The following is a 12,089-nucleotide window of genomic DNA, read 5'->3' as shown; positions in this document are numbered from 1 at the left end:
CTTGGTTCACTCCAGACCTGACTGCCCTTGACCAGCACAAAAACATCCTGTGGCGTACTGCATTAGCATCGAATAGCCCCCGCGATATGCAACTTTTCAGGGAAGTTAGGAACCAATATGCACAGGCAATTAGGAAAGCAAAGGTTAGCTTTTTCAAACAGAAATTTGCATCCTGTAGCACTAACTCCAAACTGTTCTGGGACACTGTAAAGTCCATGGAGAATAAGAGCACCTCCTCCCAGCTGCTTACTGCACTGAGGCTAGGAAACATTGTCACCAAATCCATGATAATTGAGAATTTCAATAAGCATTTTTCTTTGGCTGGCCATGCTTTCCACCTGGCTACCCTGACCCCGGTCAACATCCCTGCACCCCTCACTGCAACTTGCCCAAGCCTCCACCATTTCTCCTTCACCAAAATCCAGATAGCTGATGTTTTGAAAGAGCTGCAAAATCTGGACCCCTACAAATCAGCTGGGCTAGACAATCTGGACCCTCTCTTCCTAAAATTATTCACAGAAATTGTTGCAACCCCTATTACTAGCTTGTTCAACCTCTCTTTCGTATTGTCTGAGATCCCCAAAGATTGGAAAGCTGCCACGGTCATCCCCCTCTTCAAAGGAGGGGACACTCTAGACCCAAACTGCTATAGACCTATATCTATCCTACCCTGCCTTTCTAAGGTCTTCAAAAGCCAAGTTAACATTTCGAATCCCACCGTACCTTCTCCGATATGCAATCTGGTTTCCGAGCTCGTCACGGGTGCACCTCAGCCATGCTCAAGGTCCTAAACGACATCATAACCGCCATCGATAAGAGACAATACTGTGCAGCTGTATTCATCGACCTGGCCAAGGCTTTCGACTCTGACAATAACCATATTCTTATCGCCAGACTCAACAGCCTTGGTTTCTCAAATGACTGCCTCGCCTGGTTCACCAACTACTTCTCAGAGAGTTCAGTGTGTCAAATCGGAGGGCCTGTTGTCCGGACCTCTGGCAGTCTCTATAGGGGTGCCACAGGGTTCAATTCTCGGGCCGACTCTTTTCTCTGCATACATCAATGAGGTCCCTCTTGCTGCTGGTGATTCTCTGATCCACCTCTACGCAGACGACACCATTCTGTATACTTCTGACCCTTCTTTGGACACTGTGTTATCTAACCTCCAGACGAGCTTCAATGCCATACAACTCTCCTTCCATGGCCTCCAACTGCTCGTAAATGCAAGCAAAACTAAATGCATGCTCTTCAACCGATCGCTGCACGCACCAACCACCCGTCCAGCATCACTACTCTGGACGGTTCTGACTAAAAATATGTGGACAACTACAAATACCTAGGTGTCTGGTTAGACTGTAAATTCTTCTTCCAGACTCACATTAAGCATCTCCAATCCTAAATGAAATCTAGAATCGGCTTCCTATTTCGTAACAAAGCATCCTTCACTCATGCTGCCAAACATACCCTAGTAAAACTGACTATCCTACCGATCCTTGACCTCGACAATATCATTTACAAATTTGCCTCCAACACTCTACTTAGCTAATAGGATGCAGTCTATCACAGTGCCCTCCGTTTTGTCACCAAAGCCCCATATACTACCCACCACTGCGACCTGTATGCTCTCGTTGGCTGGCCCTCGCTTCATATTCGTCGCCAAACCCACTGGCTCCAGGTCATCTATAAGTCTTTGCTAGGTAAAGCCCCGCCTTATCTCAGCTCACTGGTCACCATAGCAGCACCCACCCGCAGCACGCACTCCAGCAGGTATATCTCACTGGTCACCCCCAAAGCCAATTCCTTCTTCGGCCACCTTTCCCTCCAGTTCTCTGCTGCCAATGACTGGAACGAACTGCAAAAATCACTGAAGCTGGAGACTCATATCTCGCTCACTAGCTTTAAGCACCAGCTGTCAGAGCAGCTCACAGATCACTGTACCTGTACATAGCCAATCTGTAAATAGCCCATCCAACTACCTCATCACCATATTGTTATTTATTTATTTTTCTCCTTTGCACCCCAGTACCGCGACTTGCACACATCTTCGGCACATCTATCACCCCAGTGTTTTATTTGCCATACTGTAATAATTTAACCACTATGGCCTATTTATTGCCTTACCTCCCTTATCCTACCCCATTGGCACACACTGTATATATACTTTCTCTATTGTATTATTGACTGTATGTTTGTTTATTCCATGTGTAACTCTGTTGTTGTTTGTGGCACACTGCTTTGCTTTATCTTGGCCAGGTCGCAGTTGTAAATGTTCTCAACTTGCCTACCTGGTTAAATATAAAGGTTATATATATATATTTTAATATTCACATAACTGGGACTACAGAAATGCATCTGTTGGTCACAGATACCTTAAAAAAAGGTAGGAGCGTGGATCAGAAAACCATTCAGTATCTGGTGTGACCACCATTTGCCTCATGCAGCTCGACACAAACCTCCTTCGCATAGAGCTTGATCAGGATGTTGATTGTGGCCTGTGGCATGTTGTCCCACTCTTCAATAGCTGTGCAAAGGTACTGGATATTAGCGGGAACTGGAACACACTGTCGTACACGTCGACCCAGAGCATCCCAAACTTGCTCAATGGGTGACATGTCTGGTGAGTATGCAGGCCATGATAGAACCCCGCTTCCAGGAATTGTGTACAGATCTTTGCGACATGATGCTGTGCATTTTCATGCTGCAACATGAGGCGATGGCGGCGGATGAATGGCATGACAAGGCCTCAGGATCTTGTCACGTTAAATGTGTTCATTGTCTGTAGCTTATGCCTGCCCATACCATAACCCCACAGTCACCATGGGACACAGTTCACAAAGTTGACATCAGCAAACCGCTCGCCCACACAACGCCAGCTGCGGTCTGCGGTTGTGAGGCCGGTTGGACGTACTGCCACATTCTCTAAAAGGGCCTTGATGGCGGCTTATGGTAGAGAAATTAACATTCCATTCAAATTGCACATTTTAGAGTGGCCTTTTTGTCCCCAGCACAAGGTGCACCTGTGTAATGATCATGCTGCCACGCAGTCTCCCCGTGGAGTGCAATGTAATCGGCCATAATCAGCTTCCAAAAATGCAGATTACTGATTGTTATGAAGACTTGAAATCGGCCCTAATTATTTGGCCATTCCGATAAATCAGTCAACCTCTAATAAATATAGGATAAACCCACATCACGACAATCTTAGACAACACTACATAAAGAGAAACCTAAGACAACAACATAGCAAGGCAGCAACGCATGACAACACAGCTACCATGACAACACAACATGGTAGCAACGCATGACAACACAGCATGGTAGCAACACATGACAACACAGCATGGTAGCAACACAAGATGGTAGCAGCACAAAACATGGTACAAACATTATTGGTCACAGACAACAGCACAAAGGGCAAGAAGGTAGAGACAACAATACATCACGCAAAGCAGCCACAACTGTCAGTAAGAGTGTCCATGATTGTTCAGGTCGCTAGCTGCAGCGAACTGAAAAGAGGAGCGACCCAGGGATGTGTGTGCTTTGGGGACCTTTATCAGAATGTGACTGGCAGAACGGGTGTTGTATGTGGAGGATGAGGGCTGCAGTAAATATCTCAGATAGGGGGGAGTGAGACCTAAGAGGGTTTTATAAATAAGCATCAACCAGTGGGTCTTGCGACGGGTATACAGAGATGAGGAGTATAGAGTGCAGTGATATGTCCTATAAGGAGCATTGGTGGCAAATCTGATGGCCGAATGGTAAAAAAACATCTAGCCGCTCGAGAGCACCCTTACCTGCCGATCTATAAATTATGTCTCCGTAATCTAGGATGGGTAGGATGGTCATCTGAATCAGGGTTAGTTTGGCAGGTGGAGTGAAAAAGGAGTGATTACGATAGAGGAAACCAAGTCCAGATTTAGCTTTAGCCTGCAGCTTGTGTGCTAAGAGAAGGACAGTGTACCATCTAGCCATACTCCCAAGTACTTGTATGAGGTGACCACACCTGTGGGGAGAGGGGCATTCTTCTTACCAAACCACATGACCTTTGTTTTGGATGTGTTCAGAACAAGGTTAAGGGTAGAGAAAGCTTGTTGGACACAAACGTTGTTGTAGAGCATTTAACACAAAAATCTGAAAACATTTGACTACATTGTGAAGTCATGCATGCTTTAGGACTACAGACAGAGCAATGCCGATTTGTGTGTGTGTGTAGGCTATGTGTGTTATCCCCCTGGCTCCTGATCAACAGCCTCTTTTGACATGACTCATTCTGTGGGCTGGATTCACTAAACACACACAAGGTACCAAGAGATTTACTCAACAGGAGCTTTACTCAACGAGCTGGCTGGTCTGCCTGTAACATCTACAAGCTTTACTCAACGGGCCGGCTGGTCTGTCTGTAACATCTACAAGCTTTACTCAACGGGCCGGCTGGTCTGTCTGTAACATCTACAAGCTTTACTCAACGGGCCTGCTGGTCTGTATGTAACATCTACAAGCTTTACTCAACGGGCCGGCTGGTCTGTCTGTAACATCTACAATCTTTACTCAACGGGCCGGCTGGTCAGCCTGTAACATCTACAAGCTTTACTCAACGGGCCGGCTGGTCAGCCTGTAACATCTACAAGCTTTACTCAACGGGCCGGCTGGTCTGTCTGTAACATCTACAAGCTTTACTCAACGGGCCGGCTGGTCTGTCTGTAACATCTACAATCTTTACTCAACGGGCCGGCTGGTCTGTCTGTAACATCTACAATCTTTACTCAACGGGCCGGCTGGTCTGTCTGTAACATCTACAAGCTTTACTCAACGGGCCGGCTGGTCTGTCTGTAACATCTACAAGCTTTACTCAACGGGCCGGCTGGTCTGTCTGTAACATCTACAAGCTTTACTCAACGGGCCGGCTGGTCTGTCTGTAACATCTACAATCTTTACTCAACGGGCCGGCTGATCTGTCTGTAACATCTACAAGCTTTACTCAACGGGCCGGCTGGTCTGTCTGTAACATCTACAAGCTTTACTCAACGGGCCGGCTGGTCTGTCTGTAACATCTACAAGCTTTACTCAACGGGCCGGCTGGTCTGTCTGTAACATCTACAAGCTTTACTCAACGGGCCGGCTGGTCTGTCTGTAACATCTACAAGCTTTACTCAACGGGCCGGCTGGTCTGTCTGTAACATCTACAATCTTTACTCAACGGGCCGGCTGGTCTGTCTGTAACATCTACAAGCTTTACTCAACGGGCCGGCAATTCTGTCTGTAACATCTACAAGTTTTACTCAACGGGCCGGCTGGTCTGTCTGTAACATCTACAATCTTTACTCAACGGGCCGGCTGGTCTGTCTGTAACATCTACAAGCTTTACTCAACGGGCCGGCTGGTCTGTCTGTAACATCTACAAGCTTTACTCAACGGGCCGGCTGGTCTGTCTGTAACATCTACAAGCTTTACTCAACGGGCCGGCTGGTCTGTCTGTAACATCTACAATCTTTACTCAACGGGCCGGCTGGTCTGTCTGTAACATCTACAAGCTTTATTCAACGGGCCGGCTGATCTGTCTGTAACATCTACAAGCTTTACTCAACGGGCCGGCTGGTCTGTCTGTAACATCTACAAGCTTTACTCAACGGGCCGGCTGGTCTGTCTGTAACATCTACAAGCTTTACTCAACGGGCCGGCTGGTCTGTCTGTAACATCTACAATCTTTACTCAACGGGCCGGCTGGTCTGTCTGTAACATCTACAATCTTTACTCAACGGGCCGGCTGGTCTGTCTGTAACATCTACAAGCTTTACTCAACGGGCCTGCTGGTCTGTATGTAACATCTACAAGCTTTACTCAACGGGCCGGCTGGTCTGTCTGTAACATCTACAATCTTTACTCAACGGGCCGGCTGGTCAGCCTGTAACATCTACAAGCTTTACTCAACGGGCCGGCTGGTCAGCCTGTAACATCTACAAGCTTTACTCAACGGGCCGGCTGGTCTGTCTGTAACATCTACAAGCTTTACTCAACGGGCCGGCTGGTCAGCCTGTAACATCTACAAGCTTTACTCAACGGGCCGGCTGGTCTGTCTGTAACATCTACAAGCTTTACTCAACGGGCCGGCTGGTCTGTCTGTAACATCTACAAGCTTTACTCAACGGGCCGGCTGGTCTGTCTGTAACATCTACAATCTTTACTCAACGGGCCGGCTGGTCTGTCTGTAACATCTACAAGCTTTATTCAACGGGCCGGCTGGTCTGTCTGTAACATCTACAAGCTTTACTCAACGGGCCGGCTGGTCTGTCTGTAACATCTACAAGCTTTACTCAACGGGCCGGCTGGTCTGTCTGTAACATCTACAATCTTTACTCAACGGGCCGGCTGGTCTGTCTGTAACATCTACAATCTTTACTCAACGGGCCGGCTGGTCTGTCTGTAACATCTACAAGCTTTACTCAACGGGCCTGCTGGTCTGTATGTAACATCTACAAGCTTTACTCAACGGGCCGGCTGGTCTGTCTGTAACATCTACAATCTTTACTCAACGGGCCGGCTGGTCAGCCTGTAACATCTACAAGCTTTACTCAACGGGCCGGCTGGTCAGCCTGTAACATCTACAAGCTTTACTCAACGGGCCGGCTGGTCAGTCTGTAACATCTACAAGCTTTACTCAACGGGCCGGCTGGTCAGCCTGTAACATCTACAAGCTTTACTCAACGGGCCGGCTGGTCAGTCTGTAACATCTACAAGCTTTACTCAACGGGCCGGCTGGTCAGTCTGTAACATCTACAAGCTTTACTCAACGGGCCGGCTGGTCAGCCTGTAACATCTACAAGCTTTACTCAATGGGCCGGCTGGTCAGACTGTAACATCTACAGACTACAGAAATCTACAGAGTGCTGTCTTGTTTGTTTGTTACAAGTTCCAATGCACTTATTATATGCTAGAGGGAGAGGGAGCAATTTAGTGAGAGAGTGAGTGCAGAGAGTAAGAGAGCGGGAGGGGGGAGGAAAGAGAGGGAAGCTAAATGCATCTAGCCTCTGATCCATAAACACAGACAGACCCTGAATGTATAGCTCCATCTCTGTGGGAAGCACAACCCCGTTAAAAGGTTCTTTCTCCACCGCTTTCGTGTCTGCTGCGACACTGGCTTGTATATCTTCTGGGGTGTTAATGGGCCATGTAGACGTCACTTTTAGACACTGGGATTTAGCCCTATGACAACAGGGGGAGAAAGGCCAGTTACTTAACTGATATTTATGGACACCAGAGAATGCACTTAGATGGGTCAATGTTTCAGATAATAAGGCTGAAATATCCTGATTTTACCTGATGTACCTGTCTGATAAAACATTTTGGCATAAAGCAAGCAACATTACATAGTGTCAAGCTTTACTCAACGGGCCGGCTGGTCTGTCTGTAACATCTACAAGCTTTACTCAACGGGCCGGCTGGTCTGTCTGTAACATCTACAAGCTTTACTCAACGGGCCTGCTGGTCTGTATGTAACATCTACAAGCTTTACTCAACGGGCCGGCTGGTCTGTCTGTAACATCTACAATCTTTACTCAACGGGCCTGCTGGTCTGTATGTAACATCTACAAGCTTTACTCAACGGGCCGGCTGGTCTGTCTGTAACATCTACAATCTTTACTCAACGGGCCGGCTAAAGTAATCCTTCTCCCCCCCCTCCCCCCCCCCCCCCTTAAAAGACCTAGATGCACTATTGTAAAGTGGCTGTTCCACTGGATGTCATAAGGTGAAAGCACCAATTTGTAAGTCGCTCTGGATAAGAGCGTCTGCTAAATGACTTAAATGTAAATGTAAATGTGTCACTAAAGCTTTGTATTAACAGCCTACACTACAACTACTATATAAATACTAACTAATGTGCACGTACATGATGTTAAAACTACAATATGAGTACAACATTTGTTGGAGGGAACTGGTAAACCCTTACTTAGGTCTACTGTATGTTACTGGGGAGGAAATTACAGACATTGCACCTGATGACATAGTGCCTAGCCCTGTATGAGTTACAGACATGATTGTAGGGTAGCAGGCAACACTAGGCAGGCTAGCAGGACGTCATTGCCAGGCCGGACAGACGAACATTTCAGCCCTCGCTGTCTCACCCTCCAGTCTAGCCTTAATTAAAATCTGACAGTGAAATACTTACACTCTTGTCTCTAACATGTTGGCTCAGCATTCCCGAATACTCCCATTACAGAATGTTGAATTTTTAAAATTTCAACGTACTTTCCCTGTTTTTGTCCTTATGTCGGAGGTAATCTGAGACAAAATATTCACAGGGAAGCATTATAACCCGACCTTCAGTATATCGTTTTAATTCGCCGTGTCAAACACTTGCACAATATGGCCAAGCCTAACTGAACCACAAACTGAACATTGTCCCAGGGAATCAGCTGGCAAATTTCACAAACACTTCCAGCTGATAGTGAGGAAACATGCTTCAGTCGACTACGTTCAGTTACATTCGGCTATTGTTGAAATATTTTGCATCACGTACAATGCGTCAGGACATTGAAAATTCAAGTGACAGAAATGACCGACGCCGCAAAAAGTAACGGTATCCAAGTGTTGTTTACCCATCTCCACCTCCTACCATCAAACGGACCGACAGCACAGACACCCGGTAAAGTACGTCTAAATATCATTCTGGCCTGTAGAGCAGGGGACTCCAACAGGTCGAAGGTTGATCGGGAGTTACCATTAGCTCACAGACCACCAATGAATAGCTCGCCAAACAATTCTGAATGTACATGTAATTTTCAAGTGTTCCACCGCAAACTGTCATAAACAAATCTCTTAAGTATCAGACACTGCAAGTTCCCAGCTACTATTTAGCAAACGCAACATTGCCATTATCCCACCCCTGGTTAGCCAGTAGTGATAGGTTGTTTGTGAACGAACAGCTCTTTTTGAAAGGCTCTTTTTGGTGACAGTCGGGAACCGAATCGCATTTGTGAAGGAGCCGTTCATTTGGCTCCCTGATTGTCATGCTTTTACTAGTGCTTTATGAGCTCTAGACATCGGTTATCTGGAGATAAGTTATAAAAACATTGTCTGAAGATGTGCAGGAACAATATAGTGAGGAGAGAGCCTCATTCAGTCTTCATCTTTTTTTGCAGGCTATCTAATAATTTGGTCAGGTAAAAATGTATTTCAACTCACATTTCACGATCTGACATAGACAACATTTTAGGCTTTACATTTGTTCATGCTTGTAGGTCAATTTCGAAGCATTACTAAGCAAAGAGCTGTTTGGGGGCCAAATGAAAGGCTTTTTTAGGTGAACGGAGCAAAATGATCCGGCTCACAGAAAAGACGCTTTTTTTTGTTTTATCTTCCACAGTTGTTTACTACAGGGAGGATCTGCTTGTTGATATTTAGTGGTTATCATCGTTCACTATCAGTAGCATAGAGATGATCTGTTATTTTGTTTGTTTAACTTGAGATACTGGTATTGCATTAACTATCAATAGCATGGTGAAGTTTATCTCTTGATGTCTCTAACTTGATGTTAGAGAATAGATACCGGTCAGTGTCAATAGATATCATCTGTAGAGTAGGGCATGATTCATTTTCTCATTCCTTGACCGTACAATGCTAGGCTACTTCCAATTAAATTTTTATTCATCCAGGTTAGTTTTGTTGAGATGATCAAATCTATTTGAGAGAGACCTGGTTTACATTAGCATATTAGGCCATGTGTATTTCATCCCATACATTGCATGACGTTATAGCATAATGAGTCCTCTAGATCAGAGGTATTGTTAAAATATTATAGAAAAATCTGCTCTCGGTCTAGTAGAAACGATTCGTTCTAGGTTTATGGAGGTTGCAATGATAGATGGAAATACCCCAGAGTGCAAGTTGGACTGATTCCAATAGGATGAGCCCAGTAGACTTCTGTTCACTGTACCGACCGTCTCACTCTGAACTGATTATGCTTGAGAGTCTCTGAATTTTTAATATGAATGTACTTGTCACGCTGGGTATTATTAAGGTATTATCCACCGTGGGCATACACAGTAATAATCACCCACGCAGAATATTGCCCCAAAGATTAGAATAAGCTTAAATTGGTTTAAGGGGTCAAAGAGAAACACAGCAAGTTAGATTGCTTTCAAATAGTCAAGCATGAGGCATTTGAAGAAAGCCAAGCAGCATTCTCAGTTGGCAGCGAAGGGAGAACACTCGGTTGGGTCATGGGAGTATGTGAGTCATTTTTCCCTGTTTCGTTTTCAACTCTGAGGCACGTTTGTTGTTTTGCAAGCAATGGATAGTCTTTAGATCGCAGGCATTTAGCGAAAGGATGTGATGTTCTCCCATGTCAAATTACCCCTTGTTCTGTGTTGTGAAGTTTTGGCACCAACAATACCTAGAACTGGAAAAAACATGGAAAGTTAGACATCCAACATTTTTAACAAGAAACATCATTGCATCTGCTGAGAGGAGTTAGATCCAATACTCCCATCTTTCAATAAGAATGCTGTGATGCTATTGGTTGGATGCGTGTTAGCCATTTTAGCCAAACAATTGTGACATAGGACCAAGTTCCTCATATCTTCTCCCTAGCTACCCACTCTTATAATTGGTCTGTGTGTATATCTGTAGTATAGAGCATGTCTCACCCATTCTGACTGTGAGCCAGGGCCCTAGTGCTCAGAAGTGAGTGCAGTGCACCCTGATAGGAGAAAGATTCCCTGGCCGCCAAGCCCCAGACCCTTTGACTGACGCAAGACAGCCAGTGCTTAGCACTGCGGTCCTGAGGTGCCTGCAATAGCACTGCTTTGTATCCAGTGAGATGAGGGGTCGGCTTTGAATAAACTGTCCCCAGCTCCGCTGCCATGATCACTTCAAACAGCCAATGGCATCGTTTTGGCTTCCGTTACCATCCAGGTGTGATATGTCTTTTTGTCACACAGATGATCATCACACGCCACCGGATCTAACATTAGAAGACATACGAGCTGCCGTTTCTGTAGAGCGGCTTTTCACATTAAGGAAGTGTTACGACGTTTAATGTCAGTCAGGTTTCATGTTATATTGCCCACATCATTACCAGAGAGGGGATTGTTCTCTAAATACTCTTAAGGATTATTAACAAGCTGAATACTCTTGTATTCAAGCTGAATACTCTTGTATTCAAGCTGAATACTCCCCCCCCCCCCCCCAGTAGGAGGTTATAGGAGAAGCCCTCAGTCCACCTAATGCCTTAACCAGGGGAAACTGACAGTGAGTAAGAGCTGAGCAACACAATGCTACTTAAGAACTAAAACCTCAGTCTCTTTTAGAAAAGGCCTATGTCTTTTTATGGGAACCCTTGTAGGGCAACTGACTGATGTGTGAGTCCAGATCGACATAGTGTGAGTTAATAGGGAAATGACTAAGGCAGTAGCTGGAAAGTGGTTGGAATCACACAGGAGCAGTACTGCGAGAAATGCAGTGGGATCCCTGATATCGCCTCCCTCCAAGCATCCCTAGTATAGACTGTTTTCATACTACTCTGTCCCATTTAAAAGTTGAGAAAGTTTAGGTTCTACTCACTACAGATGATGTAGGATCTTCATTTGATCACCCTGTTGCAGGAGACCTTTCCTGCAATGCAGGACATTTTAAAACCTCTAGTGTATTTGAGGTTTAAAAAGGCTTCAAAAGTTTGTAATTTCCACTTTGAAATTTCCGACTTGATCTTCCCTTTCGCAAAATGTATCAACCCCTACAAAACTGTACATTTTTAATTACAATCCACATAATAATTAACATTTCCTGTTGCTGCAAAATTGTTTTCCTGCTGTAGCAAACTGGCTCAAATTAAGATCCTACACCTGTAGCACTGACTGACTACCTTGACTTAACTGTAGCTTTCAGTGTAGGTTTGATAAGTGGCAACCAATGTCTTTATCTCCTGTATCCTCAGATTATGTTGAGGAAGAGCTCCGCCTCCTTCTCTGTGCTGTGTACTGCTCCACTCTGAGCCGGGACGGCTTTGGGAAGGCTACTCAGGCCAACCTATAGGGTGTCAGAAGGGGAATCCTGAATTACTGCGCCTTTTTCAGGCTGGAATGGTGTGGGAA

The 12,089-nt window shown here is 45.4% G+C and overlaps 1 protein-coding gene across 1 annotated transcript in view; it reads left to right on the top strand.

Annotated features, from left to right (window-relative positions):
• The window catches only part of LOC115114592 (epidermal growth factor receptor-like), a 90,653-nt gene that overhangs the window by 21,833 nt on the left and 56,731 nt on the right, over positions 1-12,089 (top strand). The window lies entirely within an intron of this gene.

Source organism: Oncorhynchus nerka, linkage group LG9b, assembly GCF_034236695.1.
Source record: "Oncorhynchus nerka isolate Pitt River linkage group LG9b, Oner_Uvic_2.0, whole genome shotgun sequence".
Taxonomy (NCBI): domain Eukaryota; kingdom Metazoa; phylum Chordata; class Actinopteri; order Salmoniformes; family Salmonidae; genus Oncorhynchus; species Oncorhynchus nerka.
The sequence above is the reverse complement of the archived record's forward strand: the minus strand, read 5'-3'. Positions and strand labels throughout refer to the sequence as shown.